Source organism: Triturus cristatus, chromosome 10 (assembly GCF_964204655.1).
Source record: "Triturus cristatus chromosome 10, aTriCri1.1, whole genome shotgun sequence".
Taxonomy (NCBI): domain Eukaryota; kingdom Metazoa; phylum Chordata; class Amphibia; order Caudata; family Salamandridae; genus Triturus; species Triturus cristatus.
In genome coordinates this window covers 356,963,833-356,982,619 of record NC_140593.1, presented here as the reverse complement: position 1 = coordinate 356,982,619, position 18,787 = coordinate 356,963,833, and the positions used below count along the sequence as shown (strand labels likewise).

The 18,787-nt window shown below is 52.0% G+C and overlaps 1 protein-coding gene across 1 annotated transcript in view; it reads right to left on the bottom strand.

Moving 5' to 3' along the window:
• The window catches only part of LOC146789438 (kinesin-like protein KIF15-A), a 645,535-nt gene that overhangs the window by 345,233 nt on the left and 281,515 nt on the right, over positions 1-18,787 (bottom strand). The gene's annotated exons all lie outside the window — the stretch shown is intronic.

Genomic DNA, 18,787 nt, shown 5'->3' with positions numbered 1-18,787 from the left:
TCAGTTTCTTTTTACGATTTACCACGCAATAAAACGCAGAGCCAAGAAAAACACGGACCACTGGTGCGTTAAACTGGGACAGTACCTAACTCTGGCCAGACTGAAGGTAAGTAACTTGTTCATCTGAGAGAGACTTCCATCAGCAGATTCCTTACATCAGAATAGATACCCTAGCAATCCCTCCCCGGAGATGGGATAGTGACATGGATGGACATTAAAAAATCCCAAAGGGCTGAACGGGCAAAATGCCAGTTCCACCAGACCCAATTGTTCACGCAGTAGTGCTTTGTAAACATGTGCAGGGAGGCCCACGCTGCTGCCGGACATATCCAGGACAGGTACTTTGCAAGCTAACACAGAGGTCGCAGCTTTAGCTCTGGTGGAGTGAGCACACGATTCTTCAGCAGGTTGCTTTTTAGCCATTGCATAGAAGATTTTGATGCAGAGCACTATGTATCATGAGAGGGCCCAGCTTTTAATCGCTCTTGCTCCAATGTACCCCAAAAGAACAAGTTACTTACCTTCGGTAATGATATATCTGTAAGAAACATTAGTAGTGATAGATTCCTTACCTTAGAATTACCCCCAAGCGTCAGATTGGATCCAGAAAGTTTTCGTCAGCAGTACCCCAGCACATCGGAAGGTGGCGTCGTGCGGACCCGCGTCCATCATCGGCGTCGTGGTCCCCGAGATGACGTCGCTGCAGCTACTTAGACGGCTCCCTCGAGCGCTGACGTCAGTTCTGTACACAGCTTTCAGTGCCAGGAACGCAGAGCCATGCAAGATACTGACCAATGGTGCCTTGAAACTAGGGCCCGAAAGCGATGACCTTAACCCTAGAAATCAGTTCGCAGAACGGGGGAGGATGGGTGGGGCGGTAAGGAATCTATCACTACAAATGTTTTACAGATACGTCGTTACCGAAGGAAAGTAACTTGTTCATCTGAAAGAAACACGTAGTGATAGATTCCTTACCTTAGAATAGATACCCCAGCAATACCAACTCCGGTGGTGGGTCTGCGAACCAAGATCACACCAGAAAGTCCCGGAGAACTGAACGGCCAATGAAGCCGCCTCTCCGGACTTGGCTGTCCAGGCAGTAATGCTTAGTAAAAGTGTGCAGCGAGGCCAACGTAGCTGCCTGACAGATGGCCTATAAGGGGACACCACGTCCCAACGCCGTAGTGGAAGCCGTTGCCCTGGTGGAATGGGCGCGCAGCCCCAACGGATGCTCCTTCTTTGCCAGAGAATAACAGGCTTTAATACACAAGACGACCCATCGGGAGATAGTCCGCTTGTGTACTGCCCGACCTTTCTTGGTGCCTATGTAGCCAACAAAGAACTGGTCATCCACCCGGAACTGTTGTGTGCGGTTCAAGTAAAATGAGAGCACACATTTTGGGTCCAGACGGTGGAGCCTCTCTTCCTCTCTGGAAGGCATAAAGAGGTGGGCAAGGTGATGGTTTGCCCGATGTGAAAAGCAGTGACAACTTTTGGCAGAAAGATGGACGGGTTCTGAGCACAACCTTATCTGGATGGACAGATGGAAAAGAAGGCTTACAAGAAAAAGCCTAGAGCTCACTCACTCTCCTAGCGGAGGTGATGGCAACCAGGAAAGCTGTCTTCAAGGATAATAGACATAAAGGACAGTTGTAAAGAGGCTCAAAGGGAGCGCACATCAAATATGTGAGAACCAGGATCAAGTCCCACTGTGGCAACAAAAAAGGAATAGGAGAGAAAAGGTGAGTAATGCCTTTGAGGAATCTATTTACAACAGGGGACTTGAAAAGAGGGCTGATCAGGGAACCTGAGGAAGGCTGAAATAGCAGAAAGGTAGCCCTTGATAGTGCCCAGAGCAGAGTCCTGCTGTACCAAAGAAAGAAGGAACAAAAGGACTTCTGAAAGAGGGGCAGAAAGGAGATCCACAGCCTTTGCTGTGCACCCATGCCACAAATTTGTTCCTCCTGCAGGCGTATACCAACTTAGTGGAGGGACGCCTGGCTGCAAGAATGACGTTACAACAATCAGGAGGCAAGTCGAAAGGAATCAACTGCCGCCGCTCAATCTCCACGCAAGGAGGTGAAAACTGGACAGGTTCGGGTGGAGGACCCTCCCCTGCTGCTGCGACAGAAGATCCTCCCGAAGAAGCAGTCGGATCGGGGGATCGATGCTAATACTGAGTAGCTCGGGATACCAAACTCTTCGAGGCCAGTCCGGGGCCACAAGAATGACTTGGGCCCAGTCGCGCCTGATCTTCTTCAGCACTCTGGGCAGAAGTGGTATAGGCGGAAAGGCGTACAACAGACCGCAACTCCACTTGTGACGAAAAGCGTCGCCTAGTGAGTGCGCCTTGGAAATTCCAACGCGCAGAACTGCTGTCATTGCGCGTTCTCTTCCCACTGCCGAAAAAGACCATGTGCCACGTCAGAGTGAAGACGCCATTCGTGATGCATCTGCGGCTGAGTTCATCAGCCCTGGTGTTCAGTGAACATGCCAGGTGTTGAACCACGAGGGAAATGCCCTCATGTTCCCATCCCGCCGTTTGTTGCAGTACCACATGGAGGTGGTGTTGTCTATGAACATCTGCACTACTCTCCCCTTGACAGAGGGAAGGAATGCCTTCAGTGCAAGTCGGATCGCACGGAGCTCCAAAAGGATTATATGGAGCCGGGACTCCGCCGGAGACCCGAGGCATCTGATCTCCGCCTCTCCCATGTGGACACCCCATCCTAGGAGGGACGCATCCGTCACCACTGTGTGCTCCGGTTGGGGAAGGGAGAGGGATCTGCCACCGACCCAATGCCGGTTTGTGAGCCCCCACTGCAATAGTCGTGCAGTGCCCTCCGAGATCTGGACGGACTCCGACAGGTTCCTCTGATGCTGCGCCCAGTGGAACTTCAGGTCCCACTGCTGAGCCTGCATATGCCATCTGGCATGATCGACCAGCATGAGGCCATGAGGCCCAGCATCTAGCATCGTATCTAGAATCGCTCCGATGAAAAGGAGCGTCTGAGAGGGAATCAGGTGCGACTTCGGCACATTGATGGAGAACCCCAGCAAATGCAGGAGGTTGGCTTTGTCTGGAGGTGGGAGACGACTGTCTGGGGCGAGCCCGCCTTCTACAGCCAGTTGTCGAGATAGGGGAAGACCGGAACCCTTGATCTGCGCAGATGAGCTGCGACCACCGCCATCACTTCCGTGAACACCCAAGGGGCGCTGGTAAGGCCAAAGGGGAGCACAGTAAACTGAAAGTGCTCGTGGCCTACCGTAAACCTTAGCTAGCGCCGGTGGGCCGGCAGGATGAGAGTATGGAAATATGCATCCTGGGGATCCAACGCTACCATCCAGTCTCCAGGGTCGAGAGCAGACAAAACCTGAGCCAAAGTTAGCATCTTGAACTTCTCCTTCCAGAGGAAGCGATTGACGTTCCGGAGGTCCAAGATAGGACGCAGGCCCTTGTCCTTCTTGGGCACCAGAAAGTAGTGGGAGTAACAACCACGTCCTACTTCTGGCGCAGGAACGCGCTCTATGGCCCCTTTGGCCAAGAGGGCCGCGACTTCCTGTCGAAGAAGTGCCAAGTGATCCCCTGACATGCGGTGGTACTGGGATGGCATGGCTGGAGGGGTAGTCTCGAAGGGGAGGGAGTAGACCCTTCGGACTATTTGTAAAACCCACCTGTCAGTAGTGATGGTGCGCCAGTGGGTGAGGTAATGGCGAATCCTGGCGCCCACTGGCGTTTGATGGGCTTGAAAAACCAGACTAGGAAGGTTTGGGGGCAGTGGAGGCCAGGGTGGAGGTGGACTGACCTGCCCGCTGGCCCCTGACCCAGCTCAGCGGGTCCCACGTCCGCGCTGGGACTGTTGCTGCGCAGGTCTGTGGCTCTGAAGCTAACTTGTCAGGGGGGGCGCCCCTTCCGTGGCCACGAAGGGAGCGAAAAGTAGAAGGCAGAGGAGGCCGAGTGGCCGAAAGGCCCAAGGACTTGGCCGTAGCCCATGAGTCCTTAAAATGCTCCAACTCACTATATGTCTTGTTGTCCAAAAGGCGAAGGCCATCAAAGGGCATGTCCAGGAGAGTGTTCTGGACATCCCCAGAGAAGCCAGTTGTCCTCAGCCAGGCGTGGCGGCAGAGCACCACAGTCATGGAAATCGTCCTGCCCAGCGAGTCGGCGGTGTCAAGGCCACAACGGATTGTGAACTTGGCTGCATCCCACCCTTCAGCAATAGCAGGAGAGAGCACTGTCCAGGCCTCCTCCGGACACTGAGGCAGCACTTGCACCACCGTATCCCACACACACAGTGGGAATAATGGCCCAAGAGGCATGCGGTGTTAACAGACCGCAGCCCTGAACTGGCGGAAGAAAACAAATCTTCTTCCCAAGCTGTTCCAGTCTGAAGGATTCCCTGTCCGGGAGTGCAGTAGGGAATGCGCTCTGGGACATGGAGGCTTGGACAACCAAGCTCTCATGGGTGGGGTGTTGGGAGAGGAAAAGGGGGTTGCCCAGGGTCGGGCAATGGCATAGGGCCAGGATCCTATCCACAGGAGCCCCTGTTTTGGTCTGGGACCAGGTGCCCAAAAAACGTCAGAAAATGCATGATTAAAAGGCAGCAGTGCCTCCGCACAGGTAGCCGCCGGCTGAAGCACTTCTGTCAGGAGGTTAGTCCTGACGACCACTGTAGGGAGGTGGAGAGCCTCAGCCACCCTACGCAACACCACTGCGTAATTAGCACCCTCCTCCGTAGACACGGTAGGAGGAGTTAGTATGACAAGGTCAGGAGAGGTGTCAAGACCACTGGCATCCCCCAGCTCCTCTATCCAGTCCGGGTCATACTCACATTGAAGTGTGAGAGGGTCCTCAGACCCCTCCCAGTCCTCCCCTTCCTCCGAAGGCTGATGTACAGGCCGAAAATAAGGAGGTTGGACATAGGGGTAGAAAGGCCCCATTGGTGTCGTGTCCACATCGGGGCTGAAACCGGGGACGACGCCTTCCAGTGGCACAGGCGATGTCGGAGGTGGTGCCGGTGGGGTCGACGTCAGTGGAGGTGTCACAAGGTCAACCGGGATCCAGGCCTGGAACCCTGCGACGCCTGGGCCGGACCCGACAGTAAAGGGCAAGGACCCTCAGTCAGGCCCGCGGGACTTGAAGGCGCACCGGTGGGGCCCGACGGGCCAAAGAAGGGGGCCATGGCTGTCAAATTCCTGCTAATTTCAAACAAACAGTGGTCCTCAAAATGGTTTAAGGAATAAAGGAAATAAATATAGTACAGAATCGAAACTATATTAAGAATGTCCAGCCGGACATCCAGTTTAATTCTTCAGTGAAAATACAACCAATAATCAACAGCAAAACATATGTGGGACACAGTCCTGTATCCGTTGGGAGAAAAAGACATATACAAAACAAACAGACATTACAGGCAAGGCAAAGGAGCTTAATTACAAAATCCAGTGTTTAAGCTTTTTCCATACAGACAATGCACTTTTTTACGTAATAGGTTAATGTGCACGCTGTATAGATTGGGGTCGACGACGTTTCGATCCTATTACAGAGATACAAGGATCATCATCAGGACGGAAGAATGTACATGCCTGGTATTGAAAGAAATTGCCTGTGGGAGAATGAGAGTGTAAAGAGGGGGAGAAAAAGAGAAATTAGAACTAGGATGAGGCAGCGCGGAATTTCAACCGTGATTGTGCTCAGTGCACATGCCACTTGTCACAACATGCATTTTTACAGTCTTTAGGAAGCTAACGGGTGAGCTAGTGAGGTAACAAGATGAATTCTAATTAAAAGAGAGGCAAGCATTAGTTAAGCGCCGGAAGTGGAGTTCTACAATTGGTATGTGAAGCCGATGGGTGGCGGGGCGCAAAGTGTGTGACCACAATGAATTAAGCAAGGAGTAGTGACTACCGGTCTTGATAACGGGGTGTGGAGCAACCAATAGGTCCGCTTACCGTAGAGAATAGATCGGGAAATAGACGTGGTCAATTGGCAGAATAAAAACTCGCGTCTTGTTGTGCAATAAGGGTCTGGTAGTCTGCTCGTAGGTGCGGGTGTGACCGCAACGGTAGCTGGGGAGGGAAGGAAGGCACGTGAGGCAGGGAGCAAGTGAACGGGTGGCGCCGGGGTGGTGGGGGCGAGCAGGGAGGGGTACCTGTTAGAGTTCAAAAACGGGCAATGCGAGTATCTTGCTCCGATCCAGGAACTGGGAGTAAGGTCCGAGCATCCAGAGTTAGCAGGCAATTTCGATAAAATTGCAAGGATGAGTGATCCGTGAGTATGCACTGGAAGGGGGAAAGTGCAGATAAGTAAAAAGATCAATGGTGGATGTGCCCATAAGGGGCAAACAAACAGAGCGCTTACCGAGATCAAGTGGCGTCCCCAGTTAACTATGAACGAGTGACGAGGCGGGCCAGGGAAGCGTGCCGGTATACATGCAGCATGAGCGTGTGGCGCACTAGAACGTGAAAACGCGGCGCCATGATGGTAGAGGACAGTTAAGATAGAAGAAAGATTTACCCGGAGGGGAGTCTTGGAAAATTAAAAACAGTACGTCAATAGACGGAACATTTTTACATGTGGGAATGAAAATACAAATAATTGTAAAACCATCAAAAACTTCACATCAATGCGTCGTATTGACACGACTACAAGCTGGGGGAAGCAAGGAGATGGAAGAGGCATAATTAGAGAATCAGCAAAGTGAAAACATCAAGAATTGCGACGAGTAATAAGAAAAATACATCAGTGAGGCAAACACATTTACGTTATTCAAGAGTAGAGAGGGGAGTAAGGATTTCTCAATAAGAGGCACAATATGACAAAAGGAAGAACGTATGCCATATAGGGACATAATATGTCATCACAAGGAGAGAGTTATTATGGGGAGAGTCAATCTGAGTTAGACATAACAATCACAGCACGGAGTGGATTTTCTCAGAGGAGCTGTGAAACAAAATGGCAGAGAGTGGAGTCAATAAAGTGAGGATTAAATGAGATTGGCCCAGTCCTCATTCCGATTCAAACCATCTTTGATGCTGTTCATACGAATGATCATTCTAAGTTCTTCTTTATTTAGGATTTTGGCGATGTCCCCACCCCTTGGGAATCCATTCCTTTCTGGCATCACCCAATGGCGTCGTTACATAGACGATATGTACATTCTTCCGTCCTGATGATGATCCTTGTATCTCTGTAATAGGATCGAAACGTCGTCGATCCCAATCTATACAGCGTGCACATTAACCTATTACGTAAAAAAGTGCATTGTCTGTATGGAAAAAGCTTAAACACTGGATTTTGTAATGAAGCTCCTTTGCCTTGCCTGTAATGTCTGTTTGTTTTGTATATGTCTTTTTCTCCCAACGGATACAGGACTGTGTCCCACATATGTTTTGCTGTTGATTATTGGTTGCATTTTCACTGAAGAATTAAACTGGATGTCCGGCTGGACATTCTTAATGTAGTTTCGATTCTGTACTATATTTATTCCCTTTATTCCTTAAACCATTTTGAGGACCACTGTTTGTTTGAAATTAACAATTACCCAAGGTCCTCAACTACCTATTGGGTCCCCTTGTTTTGTTAAAATATGTCAAATTCCTGCAGCTGTGCCGGAGTCGCCGACGGACCCGGGAAGGACAGGTAGGCCGACTGTGACTGCGTAGGCTCCGCCGGAGCCGCAGGGGAGGCACCACCCGCACCCTCAGCTGCGTTGCGCGATGGGAAGTCAGAGAGCGACAGCGCTTTTTCGACTGATGCTTCGCCTTACCTAACCCAGAGTGCGAAGACTTTGACCTTGACGAACGATGGTGATGGCTTCGCGACCAATCCCTCGACCTCCCCCAGGACCGGGACCTTGAGCGACGCAGAGCCGACTGCCGGACTTCAAGCAACTTTCGGGACCGGTCCCGCAAAGTCTTCGGCGCCATGGCCCGACAGTCGAAGCACGACTTGGGGTCGTGGTCGCGCCCCAGGCAGTAGAGACACACGTAGTGCGGGTCTGTCACCGACATCATGAGAGGACAGTCCCTGCAAGACTTGAAGCAGGGCATCCCTACAGCACCAGGAGTCGATCGACAAAAAGGCCTGGAAAAAGTCAGTCAAAAATTGACTGGGGGTACCGCTCTCTCCGGATCTGCGCTTGCTGGCTCGGAAAAAGAAAGAACTGACGTCATCGCGCGATGGCGGAATCTAAGTAGCTGCCACGCCGTCATCTTGGCGACCACAAAGCCAACGACTGACGCAGATCCACACGACGCCAACGACTGACGCAGATCCACACGACGCCACCTTCAGACGCGCAGGGGTACTGCTGACAAAAACTTTCCGGATCCAGTCTGACACCTGGGGGTAATTCTAAGGTAAGCAATATATCACTACGGGTTTCTTTCAGATAGAGTTGATCATCCACCCGGAACTCTCTTCTGCTGTGAAGGTAGAACGACAACACCCTTTTTGGGTCCAGCTGATGCAGACTCTCCTCTTATTTAGAGGGCTGAGGCAGAGAGTAAAAGACAGGCAGAGCGATGGACTGGCCTACATGAAAGGGAGCTACCACCTTCGCGAGGGAGGATGCTCTAGTCCGAAGGATCAGTTTGTCTGGATAGATAGTGAGGTACGGCGACTGAAGTGTTAAGGCCTGCTGCTCACTGAAACTTCGGGCAGATGTTAGCACCACTTGGAAGGACGTTTTGATGGTAAGGAACCGGATAGGACAGCTGTGTAACGGTTTGAAAGGAGTACACATTAGGAATGTAAGGACTTAATTAAGGTCCCACTGTGGCATAATGAAGGGTGCAGGTTTGAGCATGTGTTGAAGACCTTTCAAAAACCTATGTACAATAGGGGACTTGAGGCATGGTTGATCTGGCAACCACAGAAATGCCAAAATGGCAGAAAGATAGCCTTTTAAAGTGTGCAAAGCAAGGAAGAATAAACAAAAGAACCTGGGAAAGAGGAGCAGGAAGAGGATCAACTTGTCTGTCTGTACATCATGGCATTAACTTGCAACTATGGCAGGAGTATACTATTTTGGTGGGGGGTCGTCTGGCTGCCAGATAACATTGCAGACTTCGGGCAGAAGGTTGAATGCTGTAAACTGTAATCTCTATGCATGACGGCAAAGTGTTTTCAGGTTTGGGTGCCAAACTGTTCTGTTGCTATGACAGAAGATCCTCCCGAAGAGACAGCCTAATTGGAGGGCCCGTGCCCATGCCTAACAGATCAGGATACCAGTCTCTCTGTGCCCAATCTGTGGTGACAAGGATCACTTGGGCCTGGACGTTCCTGATCTTCTTGAGAACTCTGGGCACGAGTGATATAAGCGGAAAGGCATGCAGGAGGCCTTAGACCCACTTGAGACGAAACGATTCTCCGAGCAAAAGTCGCCGGGGAAACTCCAACATGCAAAACTGCAGACATTGCATTTTCTCAACTCAGACAAACGGATCCAACCAAGAGTCTCCCCATTCTCGGAAGAGACATTGTGCCACCGCCAGACGGAGATGCCATTCGCAATCCGCAAAGCATTGATGACTGAGTTTGTCAGCCCTGGTGTTTAAAGAGCTCACCAGGGGTTGATCCACTAGGGATATGCCCCGACGATCCTGCCGTGTCCAAAGTTGCAGAGCCTCTTGTCAAGGGGTCTGCGCCTCACCTTGCCCTGTTTCTTTCAATACCAAATGGCAGTGGTGTTCTCCATGAACACCTGTACCAGCCTTCCCTGATTGTTGAAAGGAAGGCCTTCAATGCCAGCCAGATCGTTCGGAGCTCCAACAGGTTGATGTGGAGTCTGGATTCCGCCAGAGACCAGAGTCCTCGGACCACCACCTCTCCCAGATGGCCGTCACATCCCAGAAGTGAAGCATCTGCCACTACAATCAGTTCCAGTTAGGGTAGCGGGAAGGGTCTGCCACTGACCCAATTGCAATTTGCTAGCCACCTCTTCAGATCTTTTGCAGTTCCTTCCCAAATCAGGTCCTGATGCACAGCCCTCATATGCCAGCGGACATGTGTCACAAAAAGGATTCAGGAGGCCATGGGGGCCAACAGTCTCAGAGTAAGTCATCCCGAAGTACATGACAGAGGCTGAAACATCGGTATCATAGCCTGAAAATCCTTGCCTCACTGCTTGGGAGGAAAGGCCCAAAACTGTACTGTGTCCAGAACAACTCCAATAGAAGGAACCATCTGAGGAGTCAGGTGTGACTTCAGCACATTGCTAGTGAACCCCAGCTAGTGAAAGAGATTTGCCATAGCCTGAAGTTCGGAGATGATTGCATGGGGCAAAGCTCAGTTTCAAAAGCCAATCGTCGAAGTAGGGAAAGACTGGAAACCCTGACCTTCGCAGATGAGCTGTAATCACAGCCATCACTTTTGTGAATACCGGAGGGGCACTGGTAAGGCCTAAGGGGAGCATGGCAAATGGATAGTGCTCTTGGCCAACTGTGAACAGCAGGTAACGCCTGTGGGAAGGCAGGGCAGATGTGAAAATAAGCATCCAGTAAGTCCAGTGACACCACCTAGTCTCCTGGGTCCACAGCAGACCTGACTTGTGCAAGCGTGTGCATTATGAATTTCTCCTTTTCAGGAGTAGATTGGGAAGGGGTGGGTAACCACAAGACCCAGAAGACATCTGGGGTAGGGGAACCAGAGGCATGGGGTACTGGGAGCCGGCAGCCATCAACATATAATGTTCAGCACAAATAGGGCCGCTCCCAGTCAGGTGTCCTAGGTGCTATCGTTTTTTACTTTGTGAGTGCAGGCATCTCACAAAAAGTGAAGGACTGGTCTCATGCTTCATCATTGACCAGTCCTCGCCCTCTAGAAACTTGGTTTGGTAGAGGGTGGGCATATACCTGACGACAGGGATGTACTTCTAAACTAAGTGGGGGTCCTTACATACAAAAAGTGAGTTAAAAGGCCATTATAGATGTCAAATTAATTTTAATGTGGCTGACATCTATTTGGTATTTAATGTAAGAGCCATCAAAAGGCATGTCCATGAGCGGCCTGAACATTCCCCGAAAAGTCAGTAGTTCTCGCTCAGGCATGGCGCCGAAGGGCCACCGATGAAATTGCTCTTCCCAGGGAGTTGGTCGTATCCTGTCCACATCTGAGGGTGAACTTGGCTGCGTCCCTCCCATCAGCAATTGCTTGAGAGAGTATGACTCAGGCCTCCTACAAGATCATTGGCAGCACCTGCGCATCAGAATCCCATATGGTATGGCGCACTGTATTCACTGACCGCAGTGACAGGCTGGAAAATAACATCTTCTCAAAGGTATCCAGACTTTTGGATTCCCTGTCTAGTGGAGTGTTGGGGAATGAGTCAGGGTTAACCTTTTATATTGAGACCTGCACCACCAAGCTCTACAGAGTGGGGTGCTGGGTGAGGGAACTGGAGTCCCCTGGGACAGGGCAATGGCAGCAGGCAATTGTCCTATGCACAGGAGCCTCTGGACAGGGATTGAACCAGGTCCACAGTAGAATGTCTGTAAGGGATTCATTGTATTGGGAGTAATGGCTCTATGGGAGCAACTCCCAGTTGAAGCATCTCTGTCAAGACATTTGTCTTGACTGCCACTGAGGGCAGTGTAAGATCCAGGACTTCAGTCACTCTTCGCACCGCCATTGTGAAAGATGCACCGCCTGTGTTGCCATGGTAGGGGGAGAAACCAGGCCAGTGTCTGGGGAGATGTCCAGTACACTGGCATCTGCCATATCATCATACCAGTTGTCATTAGTCTCTTCAAACTGGTACCCATAAGGGTCCGCTGACACCTCCCATATGTCCCTCATTTGAGGCCTGTCATATGAATAAGGGCACTGGCTCCATGATGGGGGAGTCTGCCCCCTGTCGGTGCCGGAATCGGACGATACCCATCCGGCTCTGTGTCAGAGTCTGGGATGATGACTGGGACAGCGCCACCGTGATGCCACGGAGCAGGTGCCAGGGATGGTCGAGGGAACTGAACGGGTGCCGCTCCGGGTCCATCAGCGGATCCAAGCGGCCCAACTGGCGCCAGGGGAGAACCCACTGATAGGAGACCAGTATGGGTGCCTCACAATTCCATAGGGCCAGAAGGCACTCCGGCAGGGACAGGCCACCCACATATGCTGTGCACAGCCTCATAAAATTTGTGTAACTGGGCAGGGGTCGCTCCGGCTCCCGGAATCTCTGGGAGTAGCAGAAATGGCCCAGGCACAGGCTCCACCATAGAGCTAGGACCGGAGTGCGGCCACTCCCTCGTCTCGTGAAATTACTTTGACGGACATGGTGAATTTTAAGATCTCTTCATCTTCTTGTACCGGTGTGACTTACCCGCTTGGAGTGGCTCCTTGACTGATCTCGGGACCTCCATTCGGCTACGATAGCCACATGTTAAGGAGCTTGAGGGACAGGTCCCTCAAGGCCTTGCGGTGCATGGTGCAGCAATCAACGCAGATCTTGGCGCTGTGGTCATGCTCCAAACACCAGAGACACACCAAATGTGGGGTCAGTCACTGAAATCTGTCTGCGACAAGCGCCACAGGACTTGAAAGCAGCCTTCCTAGCCGACATTCTCGACGAACCAGGAGACAAAGTCTCCAAAAGGACGAGTTACTTACCTTCAGTAACTATGTATCTGGTAGAGACACAGTCTAGCCGCAGATTCCTTAACTTAGAATATCCGCAGGCGTCAGACTGGATCCGGAAAACTTTCCGCAGCACCACCTCAACAGGGGCCGCCGCACGGCTCCGTCCTGACGTCGTCCACGGACGTGACTGCAGCAGAGCCATATATGCCTCTCCCGGCGCGCTGACGTCAGTTTTCGTTGGAGAAACTTTTCCGCGCCACAACGCAGAGCCACCACTAAAACTGTGAGATTATGGGAACAGTGTGCAAAAAAGATGAAAAAGCAAAAGAATTCGAATGGTGAAAAATAGCACCATAAATTACAGTGCCAGGCACTGTATATTGAAATTAGTAAAGGGAAGAGCAGAGCACCGCTCTGCGAAGCAACCCCGCACAAGCGAAGTTTAAGTAGGTAGAGGATGATGTGAAAAAGCATTATGGCAGACGACAAAGTCTATAACTACAATACAGAATCGTGAAGGACAACAAGTCTGGAACACATGAACAAGGACAATTTACTATGAGACGGCACCAGAAAGGGACGTGGTATCCCAATAATAGACCCAGAGGCAGAGCCAAAAGACTTGAAACCAATGGACTGCAGGGAAGGTAGGAGACCCCAAAGCAAAGAAGGGGATAGCGGAGGTAGGGAAACAGGAGTAGATTCCACAATGGACAACACAGCTAGTAGGGATGCCAAAGGCACATGACACATGAGCATACCATCCGATTACGAGAATGGGCGGAGCAGTGCAAGCAAACAGAATTAAGCATTCTGTGTAGGAGTGAAGTGACCCCGCATAAAGACCAGCCACCTGGAGGGAGGCGAATGCAGGAAGCCCAACCTGAAAAGGTCCTCGCAGAACGGGGAGGACGGGTGGGCGTTAAGGAATCTGGGCCTAGACTGTCTCTCTACCAGATGCACAAGTTACTACTTGTGTAACGATATATCTGTAAGAGACATTAGTTAGTGATAGATCCCTTACCTTAGAATATCCCCAGGCGTCAGACTGTATCCGGAAAGATTTCGTCAGCAGTACCCCTGCACGTCGGAAGGTGGCGTCGTGCGGATCCGCGTCAGTCGCTGGCGCCGTGAGCGCAGAGAAGACGTCACGGAGACTACTTTGGCGCCACCCATGCGCGCTGACATCAGTTCTGTACATGACTTTCCGCGCCATATACGCAGAGCCATGTAAGAAACTGACCACTGGTGCCATGAAACTAGGGCCCTGAAAAGGATGACCTTAACCCTAGAAATCAGTTCGCAGAACGGGGAGGATGGGTGGGGCAGTAAGGAATTTATCACTAATGTCTCTTACGGATATAGCGTTACACAAGTAGTAACTTGTGCATCTGAAAGAGACACGTTAGTGATAGATTCCCCTTTTTTTTTTTTTTTAAACTCTTTTTATTAGTTTAACAAAAGTTACAATGTCCGGCATGTTACTGATTTATACAAACTGTACTGGCATTTTCAACTATATTCACACTTGTGGCAGCACACCCCAACACACCCCACCATATCACTTTAATGAGAGGAGTCCACACACCAATCCCCAGCGCCGGCCAGGTCAACCATACCTGCAATCTCACTGGGTCATAGTCTGTACATGGAAACAGACGGTCGGTATTTCCCAGCGACACATTTCCCAGGCAGATCTATCACTTATCAGTATTGAGTAGCAAGTCACCTCCACCCAACAGCCATATTTCAGTTTCATGTGATTTTTAACTCCTCGTTTCAGGGCCCGCTCCTCCCTCCCATCCAGCAACGTCCCGCACGCCCTCTGGTCCCGATTCCTCTGGCGGATGCTCCAGCAAATAGCAGGTCAATGGGGCCCAAATATTCCGCGGCCTGGAAGCACTGGGCAGCAGCTCCGAATACTGGGCCAGCTGCTCTTGGCACATTACTAGATCAGCGATCCAGTCCTTCAAATTCAGGGCTCTCCCCCTACCCCACCTACAGGCCACCCTTCGCTTTGCCATGAGGAGCACCACTGCAACATATTTCCGATGTGTCGCCTGTACCGCTTTAACTAGTGATAGATTCCTTACCTTAAAATAGATACCTCAGCAATACCTACCCCTGAGGTGGGTCAGCGAACCAAAATCACACCAGAAAGTCCTGGAGAACCAAACGGCCAAAGAAAACGTCTCTCTGGACTAGCCTGTCTAGGCAGTAGTGCTTGGTAAAAGTGTGCAACAAGGCCCAGGTAGCTACCTGATAGATGTTCTGCAAGGGAACACCACGTCCAAAAGCAGTAGTGGCTGCCGTTGCCCTGGTAGAATGGGCACGCAGCACCACAGGAGGCTCCTTCTTAGCCAACGAGTAACAAGCTGTGATGCAGAGAATGACCCACCGAGAGATGGTCCGTTTGTGCATGGCCAGACCTTTTTTGGCGCCCACGTAGCGAACTTAAAGTTGGTCATCCACCCGGAGCTGTTGTGTGCGCTTCAGATAGAACGAGAGCGCACGTTTTGGGTCCAGACGATGGTGGGCAAAGTGATGGTCTGCCCGATGTGGAAGGGCATGACAACCTTTGGCAAGAAAGAAGGACGAGTCCTTAAAACCACTTTGTCCAGATGAACAGAGAGAAAAGGACAGTTATGAAGTGGCTCATAGGGAGCACACATCAGATAAGTCAAGACACGATTCAAGTCCCATTGAGGCATTATGAAGGGCACGGGAGGGAACGTGTGTGTAATGCCTTTCAGGAAGCGATTAACAATTGGGGACTTAAAAAGAGAAGGCTCATCTGGAAGCAGTAGAAAGGCGGAAATGGCCGAGAGATAACCTATGATAGTGCCCAGAGCAGAGCCCTGCAGGGCAAAAGAGAGAAGGAACATTTGACCACAGAAAGAGGGGCAACAAGGGGATCCACAGCCTTTGCTGTGCACCATGCCACAAATTTGTTCCACCTGCAGGCATATACCGTCTTAGTGGAGGGATGCCTGGCTTCCAGAATAATGTCACAGACTTCGGAAGGAAGGTCGAAAGCTGGCAACAGCCGCCGCTCAATCTCCACGCATGGAGGTGGAGGCTGGGCAGGTTCAGGTGGAGAACCGTTCCCTGTTGCTGCAACAGAAGATACTCCCCAAGAGGCAGTCGGATCGGGGGACCGATCGCCATGCTGAGTAGTTCGGGATGCCAGTATCTTCGTGCTCAATCCGGAGCCACAAGGATGACTTGGGCCCGGTCGCGCCGAATCTTCTTCAGCACTCAGGGCAGAAGTGGTATAGGAGGTGGAGGCTGGGCAGGTTCAGGTGGAGGACCATTCCCTGTTGCTGCAACAGAAGATACTCCCCAAGAGGCAGACGGATCGGGGGAGCGATCGCCATGCTGAGTAGTTCGGGATACCAGTATCTTCATGCCCAATCTGGAGCCACAAGGATGACTTGGGCCCGGTCGTGCCGAATCTTCTTCAGCACTCAGGGCAGAAGTGGTATAGGTGAAAAGGCGTACAACAGACCGCAGCTCCACTCATGACGAAAAGCATCGCTGAGCGAGTGCCGCCTTGGAAATTCCAACGCACAGAATTGATGACATTGCGCGTTCTCTTCGGTGTTGAATAGATCTAACCAAGGCTCTCCCCACTGCAGAAACAGACCTTGCACCACCACAGAGTGAAGACGCCATTCGTGATCCATCATGCACCGGCGGCTGAGTTCGTCTGCACTGGCGTTCAAAGAACCTGCCAGGTGTTGAACCATCAAGGCAATGCCTTGCTGTTCCAGCCATGTCCAGAAGTGGAGAGCCTCCTAACATAGGGTCCACGACCCCGCCCTGTTTGTTGCAATAGCACATGGCAGGGGTGTTGTCTGTGAACACCTGCACTACTCTTGACAGGACATAGGGAAGGAATGCTTTCAGTGCAAGTCGGATCGTCCGAAGCTCCAAAAGGTTGATATGGATCCGGGACTCCGCCGGAGACCAGAGGCCACTAATCTTCACCTCTCCCATGTGGCTGCCCCATCCCAGGAGGGACGCATCCGTCACCACTGTGTGCTCCGGTTGGGGAAGGGAGAGGGATCTGCACTTGACCCAATCGCGATTCGTGAGCCAACACTGCAAGTCGTGTGCAGTGCCCTCCGAGATCTGGACGTGATCGGACAGGTTGCCCTGATGCTGCGCCCACTGGAAATTCAGGTCCCACTTCAGAGCACGCATATGCCATCTGGCATGTTGCAATAGCAGGATGCAGGAGGCCATGAGGCCCAGGAACCGGAGGGTCATACTGACTGAAACCCGGCATAGAGGCTGAAAGATCAGAATCATAGACTTAATATCCTGGACTCGCTGCTCGGGAGGATAAACACGAAACGGTGTCGAATCCAGAACCGCTCCAATGAAGGGAAGCTTCTGAGAGGGACTCCGGTGCGACTTCGGCACGTTGATGGAGAACCCCAGCAAATGCAAGAGAACGGCCGCCGTCTGGAGGTGGGAGACGACTGCCTGGGGCGAGTCAGCCTTCAACATCCAGTGGTCGAGATAAGGGAAGACAAACGCCTGAGCTGTGCAGATGAGCTGCGACCATCGCCATCACCTTCGTGAACACCCGAGGGGCACGGGTAAGGCCGAATGGGAGCACGGCAAACTGAAAGTGCTCTTGGCCCACCGTGAACCACAGGTAACGCCGGTAGGCAGGGGATGTGAAAATAAGCATCCATGTAAGTCCAACGCTACCATCCAGTCTCCGGGGATGAGGGCAGCCAAGACTTGAAGCTAGGGTCAACATCTTGAACTTCTCCTTCCGGTGGAAGCGGTTGACGTTCCTGAGGTCCAAGATGGGACATAGGCCCCCTTTCTCTTTCTTGGGGACCAGAAAGTAGTGGGAATAACAACCACGTCATACTTCTGGCCCAGGAACGCGCTCGATGGCCCCCTTGGCCAAGAAGGCCGCAACTTCCTGCTGGAGAAGTGCAAAATGGTCCCCCGACATGCGATGGAACTGAGGTGGCATGGCTGGAGGTGTAGTGTCGAAGGGAAGGGAATAGCCCCTCCAGACGATTTACAGCACCCACCTGTCTGAGGTAACGGAATGCCAGTGAGGAGGGTGATGGCGAATCCTGCCGCCCACCGGCGTGGGGTGTGCCCCAAAGCTCGGACTAGGAAGGCTTTGAATCGGAAGCGGAGGTGGACTGACCCGCACACTGGCCCCCTGCCCCAGCAGGAACCACATCCGCGCAGAGGTTGGTTCAGCGCATGCTTCTGGCTGAACGAACATGTCGGGTGCCCCTTCCGTGGCCACTAAAGGAACGAAAAGCAGACGTGGCCGGGCGCGTGGTGGAGAGACCTAAGGACTTAGCCGTAGCGCGGGAGTCCTTTAAACGCTCCAGCGCACTATCTGCCTTATCAAATAGGCAAGTACCATCAAAGGGCCTGTCCATAAGAGAACTCGAACATCCCCCGAAAAACCAGTGGACCGCAACCAGGCGTGGCGACGGAGGGCCACCATTGTGGAAATTGCCCTACCCAGTGAGTCCGCGGTGTCCAGTCCACACCTAATGGCGAACTTTGCTGCATCTTTCCCCTCAGCAACAGCTTGGGAAAGCACTGTCCGAGCCTCCTCCGGACACTGAGGCAGCACCTGCGCATCCATGTCCCACACAGCATGGGAATAGTGGCCCAAGAGGCATAAGGTGTTCACAGACAGCAGCCCTAAGCTGGCAGATGAAAATAGTTTCTTGCCGAACTGTTCCAAATTTTGGATTCCTTCTGCGGTAGAGCGGTAAGGAATGCACTTTGGGAAGTGGAGGCCTGGATGACAAGGCTCTCCGGGGTTGGGTGGGAGGACAGAAAAGTAGGGTCACCCGGGGCCGGGCGATTGCGCTGGGCCACATTCTTATCCACGGGAACCCCCGTGGCCGGTCTAGACCAGGTGCCCATCAAGTTAATGCCTCATTGAACGGAAGCAGGGGCTCCGAAGAGCTTGTCGCCGGCTGAAGTACTTCAGTGAGGAGATTAGTCTTAAGGATCACTGTAGGCAGGCTAATGTCAAGGGTCTCACCTGTATGTGGCGCCCTCCTCTAGAGCCACAGCAGGAGGAGAAAGAAAATCAGGGTCAGAGGAGAGGTCAAGGCCACCGGCATCCTCTAGCTCTTCTGTCCATTCCTGTTTTGACCTGCACTGCAGTGCGAGGGTCCTCAGACCCCTCCCAGTCGTCCCCTT